A 19,163-nucleotide genomic window follows, 5' to 3' on the forward strand; every position below is an offset into this window, starting at 1 on the left:
AATTGTAGAGCTAAAAAAAAGATACGATCTTAGGCCTAAACCTGGTCCTGGAAGACCTCCTAAGGAACCTCCAACAATTGAACCTCGTACCAAAGTCGTTGAAACTCAGACAACTATTATTCGACAATTAAATCAGTCAACTGATACTGCTCAAATTGGAAAAAAAAAAAAAAAAAATTAACTGCATTTAATGTTGAAAGGAGTTAGAAAGAGTTAAAATCCCTATACCACTTTCTGAACTATCCAAAAACCCTGGATATAAAAATCAAGTCTCCAAATGGATACAAAACACCTCGGTTGATGCTGAAACTAATAATATTATTCTTCAAGATAAAAAACCAGCAGTTGTCTTTGGTCCTAACTAAGATATGATAGATGAAATAGTACCCCCTTGTATGTGACTCTTAAGACAAATGATTCCATGTTATACAATTGTATGCTTGATTCTGGAGCATCACATAATCTCATGCCAAAAACTATCGTGGATCATTTAAATCTCGACATAACTACATCCTATCATGATTTTTACACCTTTCATTCCAGAAGGGTGCCTTGTCTAGGACTAATTACGGATTTAGTAGTCACTCTCGCCCAAATCCCAGTGAAAAGTGTAATGTTAGATATAGTTGTCACAGATATCCCTCCCAAATTTGGAATGCTCCTTTCAAGGTCTTGTTGTGCCAAATTACGAGGAACTCTTCAGATGGACATGTCTTATGCCACTATTCTAGTTTATGGGGGAGAACAACTAAGGCTGTATAGAGAAGTAAGATTTGTGCTGAATGTTTGCAAAACATATCAACCAAGGAATGATCCCATTTATGCAATTGATCAAGATTTTGGTTGTTTTAAACTCTCTTCAAACCAAACACATGAAACTCAAGTAAAAATTGAAGATGTAATTGAAAGTCATATACCAAATCAGACTGATGTGTGGAAGTTATCCTTTGATGGTTCTTTTACAAAGGATAGTTCTTGTACAAATAGCGTAGCTAAATATGAGTCTTTCCTTTTAGGATTGCAGTTAGCCAAGAGCTTAAAAGTACAAAACCTGATTGTTTTTACTTACTCAGAGCTCATTGTTAAACAAGTTAGAAATCTTTGCCAAACAAAACATCCTAGGCTTAGATCTTATCGAAATGGGGTTTGGAATTCAGTTGAAAATTTATTTAATGCTTTTAATTTGACTTATATCCCAAGGGATCAGAATATTCATGCAGATTCCCTAGCTATTTCTGCTATTTCATTTAAAATTCCTTATCAAACTAATGTGCTCTATCAAATACAAGTAAAATACAGGCCATCCATCCTAGATAATCTAAAATACTGGCAGATATTCGAAGATGATGAACAGTTAAAATCTTTTATGCAGGTTATAGATGAATTTTCAGTTCTACGAATTGATGAAAATAGAACAGAAACAAATGAAAACACAAATGAAAATGATAATTCAGATTTCAATTCAAAAATTGCCAATCATGATATCTTTCAGTTGTCTAACAATTTTATTCCCAAAGGTCTCATTCCTTTAAAGAAATTGTTTGATCAAAATGATGTCCTCGGAAACCCACAACCAATTTCTCCACAAGATGACATATAGGAAGTAAATATTGGAACAAATGATGACATTAGGAACATCAAAATATGTGCATCCTTAGATCCCGAAATCAAAGCTCAACACCTTAAGTTATTTGAAAAATACAAGGATTTTTTTGCATGGACCTATGTTGATCTAAAGACTTTTGATATATCATTGATGCAGCGTAAGATTCCTTTAAAACTAGAAGAAAAATCCTTGTCAACAAAAACTTAGGAGGATTAATCCAGCTCTTATACCAACTATAGAAAAGGAAATTAAGAAAATTCTAGATGCCCAAATTATTCTTCCTCTTAGATACTCTAATTGGGTTGCTAATTTAGTTCCTGTTAGAAAGAAGAATGGGGAAATCAGACTTTGTGTGGACTTTTGGGAATTTGAATAAAGCATCATTAAAAGATAACTATCCTTTAAAAAAAATGGATCAGTTACTTCAGATGGTTTTAGGAGCACAAAGACTTTCCAAGCTTGATGGTTTTTCAGGTTACAATCAAATAAATGTTGATCCAGCAGATAGATAGAAGACAACTTTTACTACACGCTTGTGTACATTTATGTATTCTAGAATTCCCTTTGGCTTGTGCAATGCTAGAGCAACTTTTCAGAGAGCTATGGACATAGCTTTTGTGGTACAGGTAAACAAATTTGTAGTCATTTATCTTGATGACTTTACTATTTTTTCTAACTCTAATCAAAAACATCTAGAGCAGTTGTTGAAGGTTTTTGACAGGTGTAGGAAATTTGGAATATCCCTCAATCCTAAAAAGTATTTGTTTGCTATCCATGAAGGAAATTTTTTAGGCCACATAATCTCAAAAGAAGGAGTGGTGATTGATCCCAAATGTGTTTCTGCTATAAAAACATTATCATTACCTAGAAATAAGAAGGAGATTCAAGCTTTTCTAGGCAAGATTAATTTTTTAATGAGGTTTATCCTGAATTATGTTGAAATTGTGAAAGACATAAATGATATGATCTGAAAGGATCATGAAGTTAAATTGACTGTCTCTTCTAGGTATGCATTTGATCAAATCAAGAAGGCTATCTCTGAAGCCCCAACCCTTGCCAGTCCTGATTATACCAAGCCATTCAGTATATTTTCTTTTGCCTCTGAAACAAACCTTGTTGTTGTTTTATTACAAAAGAATGAGGATTCCCATGACAAACCTATAGCCTTTTTCAGTAAGGTTATGAGATATGTCGAGGTTAAGTATGAAATAATTGAGAAGCAAGCCTATGCCCTTATACAAGCTCTGAAATCATTCAGGATGTATGTCCTACATTCACCTATTACTGCTTATATTCCTAATAGTGCTTTAAAAATTGTTTTAACCCAACCAAACACTGATGGGAAGAGAGGTAGATGGATCACTCAAATACTGGAGTTTGATCTAACTATCAAAACCACAAAGCTAGTAAAGGGTCAAGGATTAGCTAAGCTTCTAGTTGAATCCAACTGTAAAGTGTTGGGAATCAACTCTGTTTTGCAAATACGAGGGGAGAATACATAAGAACCTTCTAAAAGTTCAGATAAGAAGAATCCAAAAGAACCTTCTGTTTATGCAGAAGGGGAGAATCCACAGGAAAATTTTGTTCATGCAGAAGGGTAGAATCCACAAGAACCTTCCCACCATCCTAAAGAAAACAATCCACGAGAACCTTTACCTTCAGATCAGACCATCTCTCTACTCATTGATGAGAAAGTTCTTTTGTCAAACTGGTATCAAGATATTGTAAATTTCTTGATCCATTTTGAATGTCCAGCTTCATTCTCCAAATTTCAATATAAAATCCTCAAATTGAAAGCATTTGTTGGCTTATTGGGGCCTGAACCAGGTTCGAAGTTAATTAGCCAAACAAATCCCGGTACTACTGGCCCTTTCGGCAACAGTCCACGAAGTACGGACTGAGGTCTCACCTGAAGTAGTATGGGAGGGTGCTAGAACCAGGTTTTCGCACCCTGGATATGTCTAATGAGTTTGACTGGTCCACTATCTGTTCCTTCACGTAGGTGGCTTCATGCACCTTATGTTCCTCATGACCTGATACCCTGTCTTCGTGCAGCCCTAACCAGGGGTTGTGTTGCACTCTGCGCTGTTACCGGAGATCTTATTTATCTTCCAGTCTTATTAAAGCACTTTCACCAACTTAAATGTCTTAAGTTATACTTAACAAATACAAAACATTCATACAGGTTCATGCAGTAATTAAACAATATTGTTGTAAATTATATTCAATCATGCATTAAACCAAAAACAGATACATGGAATTATAGCAAAACTTCTCTTTATTCATTCTTCAACCGTTACAGACTTGACCCGCCCTGCGCACTGAGCAGCAGGGGTCCGCGCACTCAGTTGCGGACTACTAGGCCTCTGTGCACTCAGTTGCAGAGCCTTCTCCTACTCTATGACCCACAGACACACTTTTCACTTAGACTTCTCATTCTTAGTAGTTATTCCCCTTCCTTTCACACTTAGAGCCTCGCTCTATTTATACAATCCCATGGTCCGCGAACCATGGGTAGGTCTATTCAGCCGACATTACATTACAAAACTAGGGTGGACAACCCTATGACTCTATCATACTTTCGCACCTCGCGCCCGTAATTCGTGGAGCTTGTACAACAAGATTTGGTCAAAAACTTGGGCTTTAAGCCCCAAAACATGCCTTGGGGGGATTCCATGCCCAACAAGCCCCCAACACAAACATCATGACTCGCCCTTGAATCACTCTGTCAATGCGAAGATCTTTGCGCGGAGTCCCCCCAACTGTTCTCGAACTGCGGCAAGGTCAGCAACACACTGAGCTAATACTTGCTGGATTTGATGAATACGTTGCTCCGAGACCTTTGTGTCAGAAGTGCTTCTTTGCATCAATACGTGCATCCCCTGCATGTGTGTGAGCTTGCCTTCAATTTCTACTGTGATGGTGAAGGCCTCATCGATCCAATTTTGGACACATGCCTTCAAGACTGCTTCCTTGTGTCGTGTCGCGTCCACCTACTCCTTCAGTGCTTTAGCCTGTTGCATCCACACGAGCCTCTGAGTGAGGACCACCATCTACGCAGTCCCTCGAATGTTGTGATACTATTGTTGGAGTTCTCGCGCTTTTGTCTCCAAATGTTGGATGTTGGGGTCCTCCTCTAGATTTGTGAGGACCTTAAGTAATTCTTCCAACATATTGGTGTTGTCTCACACTGCACCACCAATCTCCTCCAATCCCACTGTGATAGCACTAGTGTGTTGTTCTCAGACTTCCGAGGGGATGGACGGCTGCGCCTTCAACCGCAGCTCAGCAATCTGAAGGTTCAGCTCTAGCTGGACCTTTTCCGTTTCTTCCCTTGCCTTGCGGACCCCTGCTACTAACCTGTGGATTCGTGCCTCTACTGGCATGTATGCTGGGATGGCCAGCTCTAGGACTCTTTGGCAAGCGTCATCTATTACCTGTACCAGCTGTTGGTTCTTTGACACCACTTCATGTCACTACAAGCTCAGTTGTTCCATATTAATTTTCTACTCATTAAGGACTTGCAGTGCACGGCTCTCCCTAGCGCACAGTTCTGCAGTTATCCCATCCTGCAAAACATATAAGGTCTCTCGCGGGAGTGTAGCCATATTGAGACTGAGACCTTTCAATGCGCTAACCGTAGGCCTGTCAGCCTCATTTGATGTCACTAGTGCCCCTTCCGGAAACACTATGGTATTCATCATCCGCACATGCAACATCTGCTCTGTTGTTGATGATCTGACTGCGAGGCTGGTCGAAAGGGTACCAGCCTAAGGAGGGCACGCCTGTAATTCTTGCAACTGTGCTCTGAGGGCCCCCAACACAATCTAGTTTTCCTGCATGAAATCTTGGAGAGCCTTAGAGGTGACATCATGCACTGTCTCGTTGATGTTGTGCAGATCACCCTCGGTTAGGGTGAACGGGTCAATAGAGAACTTTGATGCCTTGACCTTCTTCTGTGACCCTGCCCACTCTATTGGGTGCTGGCGCTTTAACTGCGTTGACGCGGTTTGTGGGTCCACACCTCCCTCTGTTGTTCCTGTTTCCTGCCCCTGCGAAGGCGTTGTTTGGCCCTTGCCCCCCTTCATGGCTGCCTCTTGTGCTAATGCTGCTGCTGTGGCCTTTTCCTTCTCATTTTCTTTTTATGCAATGTCCTGCGCCACCCGCACTTCTACTGTCAATGCTTCCTCCCCTCTCCTTTCTGCTAATTGTGCAATGTGCATCTTGGCCTCATCTTTCCTCCTCTGCGCTGCCGACTTTTCTATCTCCGTGATGTCTGGGGCACGCCACTTCGGCGGCCATGGCTCCAGGACATTAAAGATGACATCGTCTATGGCTACAAAGGGTAGCTTCCTACAATATTTAGTCGGGTCCTTGCGTGTTCTGATGTAAATGTTATGCATGTATGCTTTGCATTCCGCAAAACTTTGAAGGCTGTTGTAGACAGTGGACGACAAACACGGCTTGCGGTTGATCCCCTTTCTGAGGTTCATCTGCATGAACATCTAGAATATTTTGTTGTTGTGGATCCTAGTGGAATCCTTTGTGGCCCAAAGTGAAGCGTACTTCGCGGCCTCTAGTAAGTCCCTGTCAATTATGGGAAATTGACTCTCCTCTGGTAATTCCCTGCCATGAGCACTATGGATAGTAGGAGCCATGCATAGTGGTACATTTTGCCTTGTTCCTAGGCTTCCCGGCAATTCTCTAAAAATTTCGTGCATAGGAACTCAAACCAGTTAAACTGGACCCCCTCCGTGCACTGCTTAGCCAGTGCGACCACCAGCACGGGTACCTCGTCTTTTCTTTAGAGACCACTAGATTTTCTACTCCACTTTCAGGAACCATAGAACGATTGCACCCATCAATAATAGTGCTACCTTGCAGCTTGTACAGAGTTCCAATACGAACTCCCCGCATTAGTGCCATTTCTCCCCAAACCATCTTGCAGGTTTCTTTCTCGAACACTATTTTTACACCTGCATCATCTAGCTTACTTACAGAAATCAGATTTCTGGCTAATGCAGGAATAGGCAAAACACCCGGAAGTGTTCTAATCCTTCCACCTTGCAACTTAAACTTGACTTTTCCGCGACCAATGATTCTAGCCTTCCTAGCATCCCCCAAGAAGACATCACCGCCATCATATTTCTCATACTCACAAAACCACTCTCTATGGGGAGTGAAGTGAAAGGATACACTTGAGTCAATCAACCATGCCTCATGATCTATATGTGTACTTGAAGAAGCCAAGTACACATCCCCACCTTCATCTGAAGTGGTTTTCGCCTCTGCAAAAAGAGCATCATCAGATCCCTTTCCTTTGTCAAGAGCTTCATATTTATAGTCCCTTTTGTAGTGCCATTCCTTTCCGCATTTCCAACACACCTTTACAGGTTTTCCTGGAGATTTAGATCTCCCTCTATATTTAGATCTCCCACTCGATGACTTATTTTTCTTTGTGTTCTGGGACCGCCCTCGTACAGGCAAGGCATCACCATTCTGGCTCTCCATATTTTTCCATCTCATCTCCTCCGTCAGCAAGAATGAGACTATTTCATCAAAATGCAAGGCAGTTGCATTGCTACCTAAAACTAGACTATCCCACAAATATGGTAGAAAACACGAAAAACTAATGCACTTATCTTCATCTAAAATTTCAATATCAATAGATAATAACTAGCTTACCACAATATTAAATGCACTCAGATGGTACATAAAGTATAGTATTGATAACCCTACGTTCGCGTCGGAAGATATCCAGACTGTGCTAAATAGGGAATTCAACATACCTAGGTCTCAAGCGCAACCCATTGTGGGATTCAAGAAGATCATGATGAAGCCTGGGGAGACACCTTGGAAGTTGGATCAAATATTGAAGTGTACGATCCGTGAAGCCAACATGAACCTAACTAATGGGCGGCACCGCGAATGGTTTTTAGCCTCACTCTTGCCCCACCTAAGCGTTGCACTATCACAACAAAATATTAGGACCCAGGCAGACGCTCTGGAAATCGCAATGAGACTGCATGAGACACCAATACAGGATGCTAATATGGGGGTTCAGCAGATTCACGCCTAGTTGCAGAACCTTTGCCTCGAAATGAAAAGTCTGAAGAAAGATAGAACATCTCAGCCAAAGGCGTGTGAAGAAGTTTGGTTCCTGAAACGCAAAGGTCAAGGGCATGGCAAGGATCATTGTCTAGTCTTTGCGAACTCTGTTGCAGAAGGGGGACTAATGCCTCTAAAGCCGGAGGCTGCGGCAGGGCCAAGTACAGGGCCCATGCTATGGTGTGCTATATGCCAGGTAGCTCAGAAACATGCAACCAACAATTGCCATTTGCTGCAGAAATTCGTACAGACACCACAATACTCTTCTGCAATTTTTGTCAATCAGTAGGTCATGACGAGTGCAATTTCCATAGTTATGAATTAATGATGGATATGACACCTGCATACAGGGTGTAGGCAAAAATGTGGCCTCCGAACCAAGGTGTTGGGGGAGCGCGATGTGAGTATCAGGGCCGCAATCGAGGCTGAGGGCAGCTTATTTGTTACAATTATGGAGGACCATTACACTACATGAGAGACTTACGAAATCTGATGCGACTGTCATGCTGCTACTCTACGCAGTTTGACCATGCAACTGATGATTGCCCAATATTATTGGCTAAGATTCGTGAGAAGGGGGCACAGCCTCCGCAGCCGACTCAGAACCTACAGTTGATGAGGGCTAAGCCTCGTGTGGAAGACCCTAAGGTAAACATTATGCTACGTATTGGAATGACGACTAGTGAGGATAAAGGGAAGCAGCCTACAGAAGGTGAGTGGGTCCACAAAGCACCAGAAAAGGAGATTTTGTTTGATCTGGACAGTGCAAAAGAAATATTTGTGGAATCAAAGAAAATCTTCACTGAGGCCTCTACCTCAAGAAGTCAGGAGAAATCGGTTGAAGAGATGGACCCATCCATGATTACCACGTTCTTGGAGACTTGCATGAAACTACTCCGTGATAGTAAGGTTGTGAAGGGATTGCAGGAACTAATCAACTGGTGTGCTGGAAAAGACAACACTACTAGCGAACCGGGCGTGGTCAGAAAGCTTTGAAAGCATAAGGTGAGGACTGGACATGAGATGAGACTCACCACACAGATATGGGAATATGAAATGGACCAAGTTATCTTGGATCTAGGGTCTGACACAAATGTTTTTCCAAAACAAACATGGGAAAGAATGGGGAGACCTGTGCTCCAGTGGTCTTCGATCTAGCTAAGGATGGCAAATGAACAAAAAATCATCCCAATGGTGAGGCTACAAGGGGTAACAGTTGACATAGAAGGCGCGAGCGCAATGGTGAATTTTGAAGTAACAAAGATTTTGGATGATATAAATCCCTACCCTGCACTCCTTGGGATTAATTGGGCCACTGACATGAATGGGGTAATCAACCTGAAGAAGTGAAAGATGATATTTGAAAAGAAATCGCTCCACGTAGTGCTAAAACTGGATCCTGTAGAAGGACCGCGCTATATAGAAATGGTCTGCAATTATGAAAGTGATGATGATTTGGACCATATTTATAAGATAGCAGTGCGAGGCTGGGATTGGGTGAATCCAACTACAGACAAACGTATTGCATGGGACCGCAAGAGCTCCTGCGCATCAGATTTGGACAAAGAACTACAGCACTGGCAGAATCGGCTACATGAAGTATCTACGATGTGCTTTAATATGATGACCAAGTCGTTGCACCACGTATCGTCATAGGTAAGGAATATACCTCACTATGATGGGCTAACTAACGTTGATTGCTTTCTGGATGCATTCGAAAGGGAATTGCATGAGAAGCATCGCTTCTAGGCATTATATTGGGCGTTGCGCTCCACACCTGCAAGATGGTAGGGTGCACATAAGGGTAGTTTCGATGATTGGCACGAATATAGGAGGATGATGAGGATAAACTTTGGCCACCCAAAGGTATGACTAACAGAAAAGTATGATGGGAGGAATGATCCACGCGATCATTTGGCCAAGTGGACTGAAGCATACAGAGCGAAGCCTCAGCTAGAGTGGGTCCATCTATTTTGTCATACTTTGGAGGTTATGCCAATGAATTGGTACTTGGAGACAGAACTTTGTCATGGCACTGAAGAATGGGATGTTTCACGCCAAGGATTTCTGATGATGTTCAGTTTTGAGGATGGATTTGAGTCCATTGATGAAGTGTTTCAGGAGGTTAAGACAGACATCTTTAGGATACCGCAAGATCCTCCAAACCCGATTCAACCTTATTGGACTACCCTGCTAAGCGACGTGCTGGAATGTTACAATGTAACAATGGAAGAAGAAGACAAAGACCTGAGAAAGATTAATAACCCAAAGACTAAAGGTCATCACGGAGTTGAAGGACCGTAGCTAAAGAACCCAGACATAACTGAGCCACTCAAGATCAGGTAGGTGAACATTGTCACGGAAGCAGAACCGAAGTTTGCCAATATTGGGGACTATTGGGACAATGCGACAATAGATAAGGTCATCGAACTACTCTGTGAATATCAGGACTTATTCCCCAAGAAGTTTTCTGATCTGAAAGGGATAATAGGAGACCTAGATGTCATGAAGATCACCCTAAAGCTGGACGAGAAACCTGTGAAACAAAAACCGTACCATCTCAAACCGAAGTATAAGGAAAGGGTCCGCGTTGAGTTAGATAAGATGCTCGTGGAAGGCATTATTGAACCGATGGAGGAATCTGATTGGGTAAGCCAAATAGTGGTTCAGGAAAAGAAATAGAAGGAAGAAATAAGGATATGCGTAGATCTCATGAAATTGAATGACGCTTGTGTGAATGACCCTTCCCTGACCCCGTTCACCGATGAGGTCCTGGATAATGCAGGTGGCCAAGAAGCATACTCTTTCACTAATGGGTTCTCTGGGTACCATCAGACCAAAATCACACCTAAGGATAGAATCAAGAAGACCTTCGCGACTAAATGGGGATGTTTTCAATACACCGTAATGCATTTTGGGCAAACGAATGCGCCAACGATCTTTTCATGCGTAGACATTGCGGCATTCAAATACTTCATTTATAAATTTTTGGAGCTATACTTTGACGATTGGATAGTTTTTGGATTAGTCAAGCGCCATGTGGCAAGTCTGATCTTGATGCCAGATACATGTAGGAGATACCAGATCACACTCAATCTGAAGAAGTGTTTGTTTTGTGTCCCTTTTGGGATCTTGTTGGGTCATGTGGTATGCAGACAAGGATTGATGGTAGACCCCGAGAAATTCGCAGTGATAATCAACTTGGAGACGCCGAGGAGTGTGAAATAGCCGTGTGCAACTCTGGGGCATATCATATACTATAGGAAGTTCATCAAGAGCTATGCCCAGATCACTACACCTATGGAGAAATTTTTGAAAAAGGGTGCTACATTATATTGGAATGATGAATGTCAGAAGAGCTTGGATGTGCTGAAATAGAAAATGGTCACCGCGTCAATCCTAGTATTCCCAGATTGGAAGAAGGAATTTCATGTGCATATGTATGTATCATGTATTGCACTAGGATTTGTACTAACACAAGCTGGTGAGGGAGAACTGGATCACCCTATAGCGTTCACAAGTAGGAAGTTGTCTAAAGTGGAGAAAAAATATTCCACGACAGAGCACGAAGGATTAGCTATGGTGTACGTGCTCCAGAAGTTCAGGCACTATTTGTTGGGCGGACACTTTAAGATGTATACGGATCATTCCGCGTTGAAGTACCTAGTCAACAAGCCTGTGTTGGGGGGGAAATATGTAGTGATTGTTTTTGTTTTATGAGTGTGGCTTCGAAGTTATTGTGAAGCCAAGAGATTGAATGCAGGACCTGATCATCTGACATGCATTGAAACTGGAGAGGAACCTACTAATTTAGAGGAAGGACTTCCTAACGCACAACTCTTCGCAGTGTGCATCACGAAAAGTCACTTTGAAGTTATTATCCACTTCCTGATGACAGGAATGGCTTCGGAAGGTTATACAAGTCAACAAAAGAAGGAACTAGTAGTGCGTGCGGCAGACTTTTCTATCATTGCAGGGAACTTGTACAAAATGGGATCAAATGAAATATTGCGACGTTATGTGCCTGAATTTGAATGGATCAGCATCCTCGCTGAGGCTAATGGAGGAGCCATGGGCAGACATTATGCAGGGAAAGCAATAACACAGAAGATTCTATGCGCTAGGTTGTGCTAGCCGACCCTGCATAAGGATTCGAAAGCGTATTGTATGGCATGTGATGCATGTCAAAGCACTGGTAGGCCATCACAAAGGAATTAGATGCCTCTGATACTGCAGGTGACGTTACAACCATTTGAAAAATGGGCAATTGACTTTGTGGGACAGATTCAGCCTCCAGGAAAGAAGATGAGTATGTGGTACATCATCACCACGACTGAGTATTTGACCAGATGGGCGGAGGCACATCCTGTGAAGGACTGCATAGGCACGACAGCAACAAAATTTATTTTTGAGTATGTCCTGATGAGATTCGGGTGTCCAAATATTTTGATGAGTGATCGTAGTACACACTTTCTTAATGAAACAATCAGCACGTTGACAGAGGAATTCCAAGTGTATCATTAGAAAAGTATGCCTTATCATCCACAGGCTAATGGGATGGTGGAAGCATTCAATAAGATATTAGAGAGCACGCTGACGAATATTTTATATGCTCAGAGAAATGACTGGGATGTATGCATACCCGCGATGCTATGGGCCTACAAAACGACTTGTAAGAAGTTGACTGGACAAACGCCTTTCATAGTCATTTATGGCACAGAAGTTGTGATGCCAATGGAATACATTGTACCTAGTCTGTGCATAGCGGAATTCACAAGAATGGTAGATCACAAAGCCCTTGAAGAGAGGCTCGCGCAGCTAGCAAAGCTTGAGGAGGATCGATTTCTAGTTGGATTTCATCAACAAGTTCAAAAGGAGCGTGAAAAGGCATGGCACGATCAGCACATCAAACTGCACACCTTCAAGGTAAATGATCTGGTCTTGTTATATGACAAAAAATTTGATAAATTTCCAGGGAAATTTAGGATGCACTGGCTAGGGCCGTATGTCATCAAGGAGATTACCAATGGTGGAACAGTTCAGCTGATCAAATTAAATGGAGAACCCTTCCCAAGGAAGGTGAATGGCAGCCAATTGAAGTCATACACTGGTGATCCAGCTAGGTGACTATATGAGGGAGCACAATTTTAGCGCTCCAGGCAGCTGAAAGGAAGCGCGGGACTATAAACTACACTGCCCGGGTCAGAGAGTTGTGTGATCCGGGAACTACACAGACCGAAGAAATGTCACAGAGCCTGCATAAGCGTGTAGGCAGTTGTGCTACCAAAGAAAAAACTGTGCAGGATAGCTGGAAAGTGACCGTTAAAGTCACTATTCATGCTTTGATGATGCAAAATGGCCAAATGGAGCAGGGGGCGACATTTAAGTTGGAATTTATGGACCAGATGTTTGAAAATCTGTCGCCAATCTAGAATTAATGAACCGATTGTGGGGGGAATGATCAAATTTGAAGTCGAAAAAATGCCTATAAATTACAAAGGGTTTCCCAGCGGAAAACACTTGGTATTTTGAGAATTGAGGTGTTGAGATCTCAGGCACACATGAACTGTGAAAACTTTGAAGCTTTGATAGAGAGCTCAACATTTGAGAAGTTTCCAAAGGAGGTATAGGAGTTGTTGAATAGCATCATGTCGATGCTAGCTAAGACTGTAAATGTTGGGGAAGCAATGACAGCTGAAGGAATTGTTCCAAGGGTAGCCATGGCAGCAGAGGGAGTTGTCCTGGCAATTGTAACTGCGGAAGTGCCAGCTGAAGTATCTAAGTCACCACGGTCACCCAGGCCAAGGCCTACCCCGACCAAGGAGGGTCCGAAGAACAAGAAAGGCAAACAGGCCGTGACACCACAACCAATGCGCGCATCACCTAGAAAGCACCCACAAAATGATAATCCCACCGCATAGGAAAAGGGAAAGGTAGTTGACCTAGAGTTGGAAGAAGAGCTTGAAGAAATCCGCATTGATGATGAGGATATTAGGGTGGAAATGGAGGATGTAGAGGTTGAGGGGTCTGACCCCCTTTCTAAGCTACCTGATTACATTCCTCCGCGCTCGAGAAAAACGAATTTGCCGAAGGATATTGATGAGAGTAAGGTCAACCTGCACACACTCCTACTGCCAGAGAAAATTGTCTTTGAGGGACCATGCTTGGGGCGTGTCCCCCTTCAAAAATTGGAAGACTCGGATTTAGCTAACACAGTGTTTCCCTCATTTAGCAGCAGACCAACTTGAAGTTGATTTAAAAGTGAAAATGGAAAAACTTACTATATATGTGTAGCACCCTTAGCTAATTGAGCCTCCAGCTGAACCTCTTCCGCCCCCACCCCAACCTTTAACGCTGACCAAAAGGAGTAGAAGAAATTACGTAAATTGCAACGCTTTGCAAAGGAAAAATATGAACAGGAGAAACACCATGGCACACATAGGTTGGGTTGTGTGATAAAGATGAAATAAATGAAATTTTTGGTGCTTTCTTGACCTAAATAACTACATGTTTTGAAATATACTGGAGGACTATGTTGGGTTATGCGTTATTACTACCAAGGCATATGTTTGTGGCAATGGTTTTATCCTTATCACTATGCTCCTTTTGCATCTAATTTGAGTATTCATTTGGTTTCTTTCTTCTTGATTGATATGAAAGACTCTAACAGATAGAGGAAAACCAGAACATATTGTGGGAATTTCATAAGTGTGGTGTATGCAAGCGTGAAGGGCATTGAAGACTCTCAAGGATGAGCATAAATGTGATAGCATCGCTGATTGAATTGAATTATAATGGATGCGAATAAGAAGAGAATTGGGTCGTTGGGAGGTGATGCCCAAGAAATAGCACGCCATAGAAGGGGTAGTCGTGTCTTCAATGTTAGAACTGAGGGCTTAGCTCTAAAAAAACCCAAGAGGAAGCCAAGCACAACAAGGATATCACCCCTAACGTTGATTTGCACCGGGCAAGGAAGAGGAATAATGCCCCTCATGATATCTTCTCCAACAAGGACTCTGATGTTAAATATCGAGCTCACAGGGATAAACTTCAACTAAAACCTGAGAATGATGGATCAATTAGCCATGCGGCATTGGAGAAGAAAGCAGAACTCTATGCAAAACTTGTGCATGGAGAACTTCCAGATGATGAAGAAAATGATAAATACTATGTGGATTTCTTTCGGAAGGGTACTTTATATGATGAGTGTTGGGTCAAGAAAAACGTATGTGTAATAGATTTATTTAGCACTCATCCTCACATGATTATCTTTGTTTATGAATAAAAGTAGAGGAAATAATAGCTAAAGTTGGGTAAAAGTAATCAATAAAAAACTACACAAATCTAAGCAAGAAAAACTGATTTTTACTATCTTTATGTGCAAAAGACGTGAATTGGACGATAGTTGTTCAATCGATAGAACAACAGCATCTCATAAAGGAAAGGGACAGCATCAAAGGCAATGCGGGACAGCAGAAGATCGAGCTGACCAATGCTATTTTATGATGGAATTAGATCGAGTATTACAAAATCCTAAAGATCCCCTAATCCTGAGGGTTCACTTTTATCTATTTACTTTTCTAATTTTTATATATAAGGCCGAAAGGCAAACTGCACGACTAGTTCAAAAATTCAAAGTTTATAATTATTCTTTTGGACATATAATATTGTTACATTGGTGATGTTGTAACTTTGTTATTCATTTTAATGAAGAATACAATGTTTAAATCATAATTATATTCTGAGTATCTCATAGCGGAGACTTCTGGCGACTCTGGGCCCAGTCAAGAGAAGATCTACTGCTTCACCTCTGCTATAATCCTTTCTATTTATTATTTATTGTCTGTTAATGTTAAGTTAATATCCTTTTGATTATCTTGAGGATTGTTGATTCTGATTTGCTTTTGTTGTTCATTCAAGATTCAGATTGAGATGTGTGTTATATATGAGTAATGATTTTGATTGAATTGGTTATGCATTAGATCGCTTATCATTCCAAGTAATGTTATCATAGATTCCAGAGATAGAATTGATCGCTTCCCATAATATAGTTATTTGTTGTTCAAATATCATTTGTTGTTCCATTATCATTTATTGTTCCATTATCATTTATTGTTCAATTATCGGTTGTTGTTAAATTGGGATTTGTTGTTCAATTATCATTTGTTGTTCAATTGCCGCAGTTCCCTTTAATGATTGAGTGAGTTAGTGTCAATTCCATTTAAGACTACCAAGTGTGATTCTTTATAGTTGTATTCAAATTCCTTTTCTTTCATAATAGGTTAAGTATAATTTCAAAGTATGTTATGAATTTCTTTCAGAATTGTTTGGATTGAGTTTGAAGAGATAGTCATTAGCAATTGCAACAATTTATTACTAGTTAACCTCTAAATTCACTGCATATATAGTGCTCACACTCTTGAAATAAAAAGACTTGCCTTGGGTTGACAATTAATGTAGGAATTAAGCTTGCATATAAAAAGACATATTAGTGCACCAACATTTTGGCGTTGTTGTCGGGGAGAGTGTTTCAAAGTGATTTCCTTTTTATCTTGCTACAAAAGAATTGGGTTCTAAAAATGGGAGGTAAGAACCTGTGTACCTAGCAAGTAAAGTGCTTGCTTACCAACCCGCTTTTCAGCAAAATCTTAGAGGTTAAATAGGAATGGGTTTTATGAATGATTAGGAATAGAAAGATAGAAAAAGATCAAACCCCCCCCCCCCCCACCTAAATCCACAAAACCCAAGGGATCATTGAACCTTGGGAGAACGACCTTTATAGACAAAATTGTAAGAAAAGCAGAGTCTCAAGCATCAGTAGGATTCTGGGTTGTATCTGGAAAAATTCCTACTGTAATCCCTCAGGCAACAGGCTCACTGTCTACAGATTACGCTGAGATTCAAAGCCAAATTGGAGGACTTGAATAGAGTCTTCAGGTTACTACAAGAGGGAAAGTCGTGTAACTTAAGAGAAGGAGAGGGAGAAACCAGTGGAACTGCTAAGGCAGGACCTCAGCTGTCGGAACAAGGATCTCCTGTGATCCCAGATCTAGGCAGTGCTGCAAAGCCAACCCGGATTTCTAATCCTCTGCTTACTCAAAAAGCACCCCCTGAAATCCCTGAAGGATATTGGCACATCTTTGACCAAATGGAAAATCAACCACCTCAAGGTCAAACCTTGACATTGGAATACCCCATAGTCGACCAAGTAGCTAATGCCCCCATGAAGGCTATTCCTCTGCAAAGCATCCCAACTTTTCATGGGATGACCATAGAGGATCCGGATGCCTTCCTGTTTGAATTTGATGTCCTCTATAGAGAGTATGACTACACCACAGACCCTCAAAAGCTAAAAAATTTCCCTTCTACTCTGAAAGGACCAAATTTAAAATGGTTCATGGGTCTAGGTGGACGTACTATTAATTCCTGGGATGATATGAAGACTTCCTTCCTCACAAGATATTAGGACTTTTGCAAGACCAGGGAGCTAAAATATGAAATCTTTAAGATGGCTGCAAAGGATAATGAAAATCTAGAAGAATACATCGAATGGTTTCATTATAATTTGCAGAGATCTCCACACAGCACCTTACCAAAAGAACTCCTAAGAGTTATCTTAATTAAAGGAATGAAAGAAGAGTGGATAGAAACTATAAACTTAATGGAAAGGGGATATTTCTCAAGAATATTTTGATGAAATCGTTCGCTTGTACATCAGGTGTTCGTGAGGAAGAACACGTATAGACGCAGGAAGCCGAGATCCTATGAGCAAGGGAAACAAACCACACAGTGGAGGCGTAACACGAATGGAAGTTGGTAAACTCTTGGAAGATTTCAAGACAGACATCTTGGGCACCCTCACGATGCAGTTGGACGTCCTATAGGCTAAATAGAAACAAGCCGTAGTAGAAAAAAACTTGGTTGTTTTTTGCCCATGTTGTCGAAAGAAGCACAACCAAAACGAGCGTCCATTAGACATGGTTCAAACATGCGCTATTTATACCAAGGATCATGCCATTGAATAATTTCCATCACTGCCAAGGCTGAAAGCAGTGTTCAAGGAAGCAAAAGAGGAGACAGAGCCAGTATATCTAATGAACCATCGTCGACAATGGCAAGCCAAACCTAAGGGTATGTTAGAAGATGCATCCCAGTTCTTTCCTTCTTCACAGCTTAATCAGCAATAGAACCCTAGGGCAGCATGGCAAGGCCAATTACCTTACTCAAATTGGAAACCTTGGCATTCCCTATGACACCGTGTTCAAATCAATCCTTTCCGAGTAATGGTTGGCCAAATTCTTCTTTTACTCCTATTTGGCAAGGTAATCCCTATCCATCCCAGTGGCCTGCCTCCACTTCTTAAAATCTGAACTGGTTTACAAATTGGCAGCGACCTTTGGGAATATCCAATACTCCTATGGGGACAGGTCCTCAACCTCAACCTGCATTATCAACTCCTTATTCATTACAGCAAATTCCTCAACCTCTTCTGCGCCCTCAATTGCCAACTCAACCGAATCTCAATCTCAATAATAGGCCAGTTCAGCTAATGCAAATTGTCGAAAGCTCAGACTATGAGATTGAACAAAAAGAATATAATGAACTAAGGTTGAGGTCAGTATGTATCATCACCCCTTAGGAAAACAGGGACTAGCCATCAATTGAGATCGAAACACCACCTGTACATATACCACCACCTATAATTGATACTAAAATAAAACAAGGAGAAGAGACAGATCAACATAAAGATCCTGAACAACTCAGGGTCACTTCTCCACCATTCCCCGAAAGGTTAACGATACCTAAGCCGATTGTTTAACCAGATTTTGATCTTGTAGGGGAACTAAAAAATCTTTGTCTAAGAATTTTGCTCCTCTGGGCCATCCAGGACATTCCCATCTATGCTAAAACAATTAAAGAGCTATGTGTAAAGAATCCTGTGAGGAAAGAAAAAACCTCACCATTCATGTTGTAGGAACCTTATCTGATTTACTCTTGGGAGGGGAAACTCCGGTCAATTATGAAGATCCCGAGAATCCCATAGTGACAGTTCAAATATATGGCCGCTCTTTTCCCAATACCCTAGTTGATATGGGAGCAACCATTAACATTTTAACAATAGAAACCTATCAAGCACTTGGTATTATAGCCTTGGAACAACCACCACCTTACTAGAACTTGTTGATCGTTCGGTGGTAAGGCCAGAAGGAACTTTACAAGATATTACAGTTTCTATTGAGTCATGGGAGTATCTAGTAGATTTTCTTGTTATAAACCAAAAGATTCGATTGGATGGGCACCCTCTGATACTGGGCCGACCTTGGCTGGCAACAACTAATGCATATATAGGCTGTCGAGAGGGCAACATGACTATTGCAAAGTGGGATGTTGTAAAAAACCTTTTTTATATCTCCCTATCAAACCAAGTCTTCCGATTGTAAAAATATGT

The sequence above is a fragment of the Pinus tabuliformis genome, chromosome 8 (genome assembly GCF_031772625.1).
Source record: "Pinus tabuliformis cultivar Carrire ecotype Pingquan chromosome 8, CPIR1, whole genome shotgun sequence".
In the NCBI taxonomy this organism is placed as follows: Eukaryota; Viridiplantae; Streptophyta; class Pinopsida; order Pinales; family Pinaceae; genus Pinus; species Pinus tabuliformis.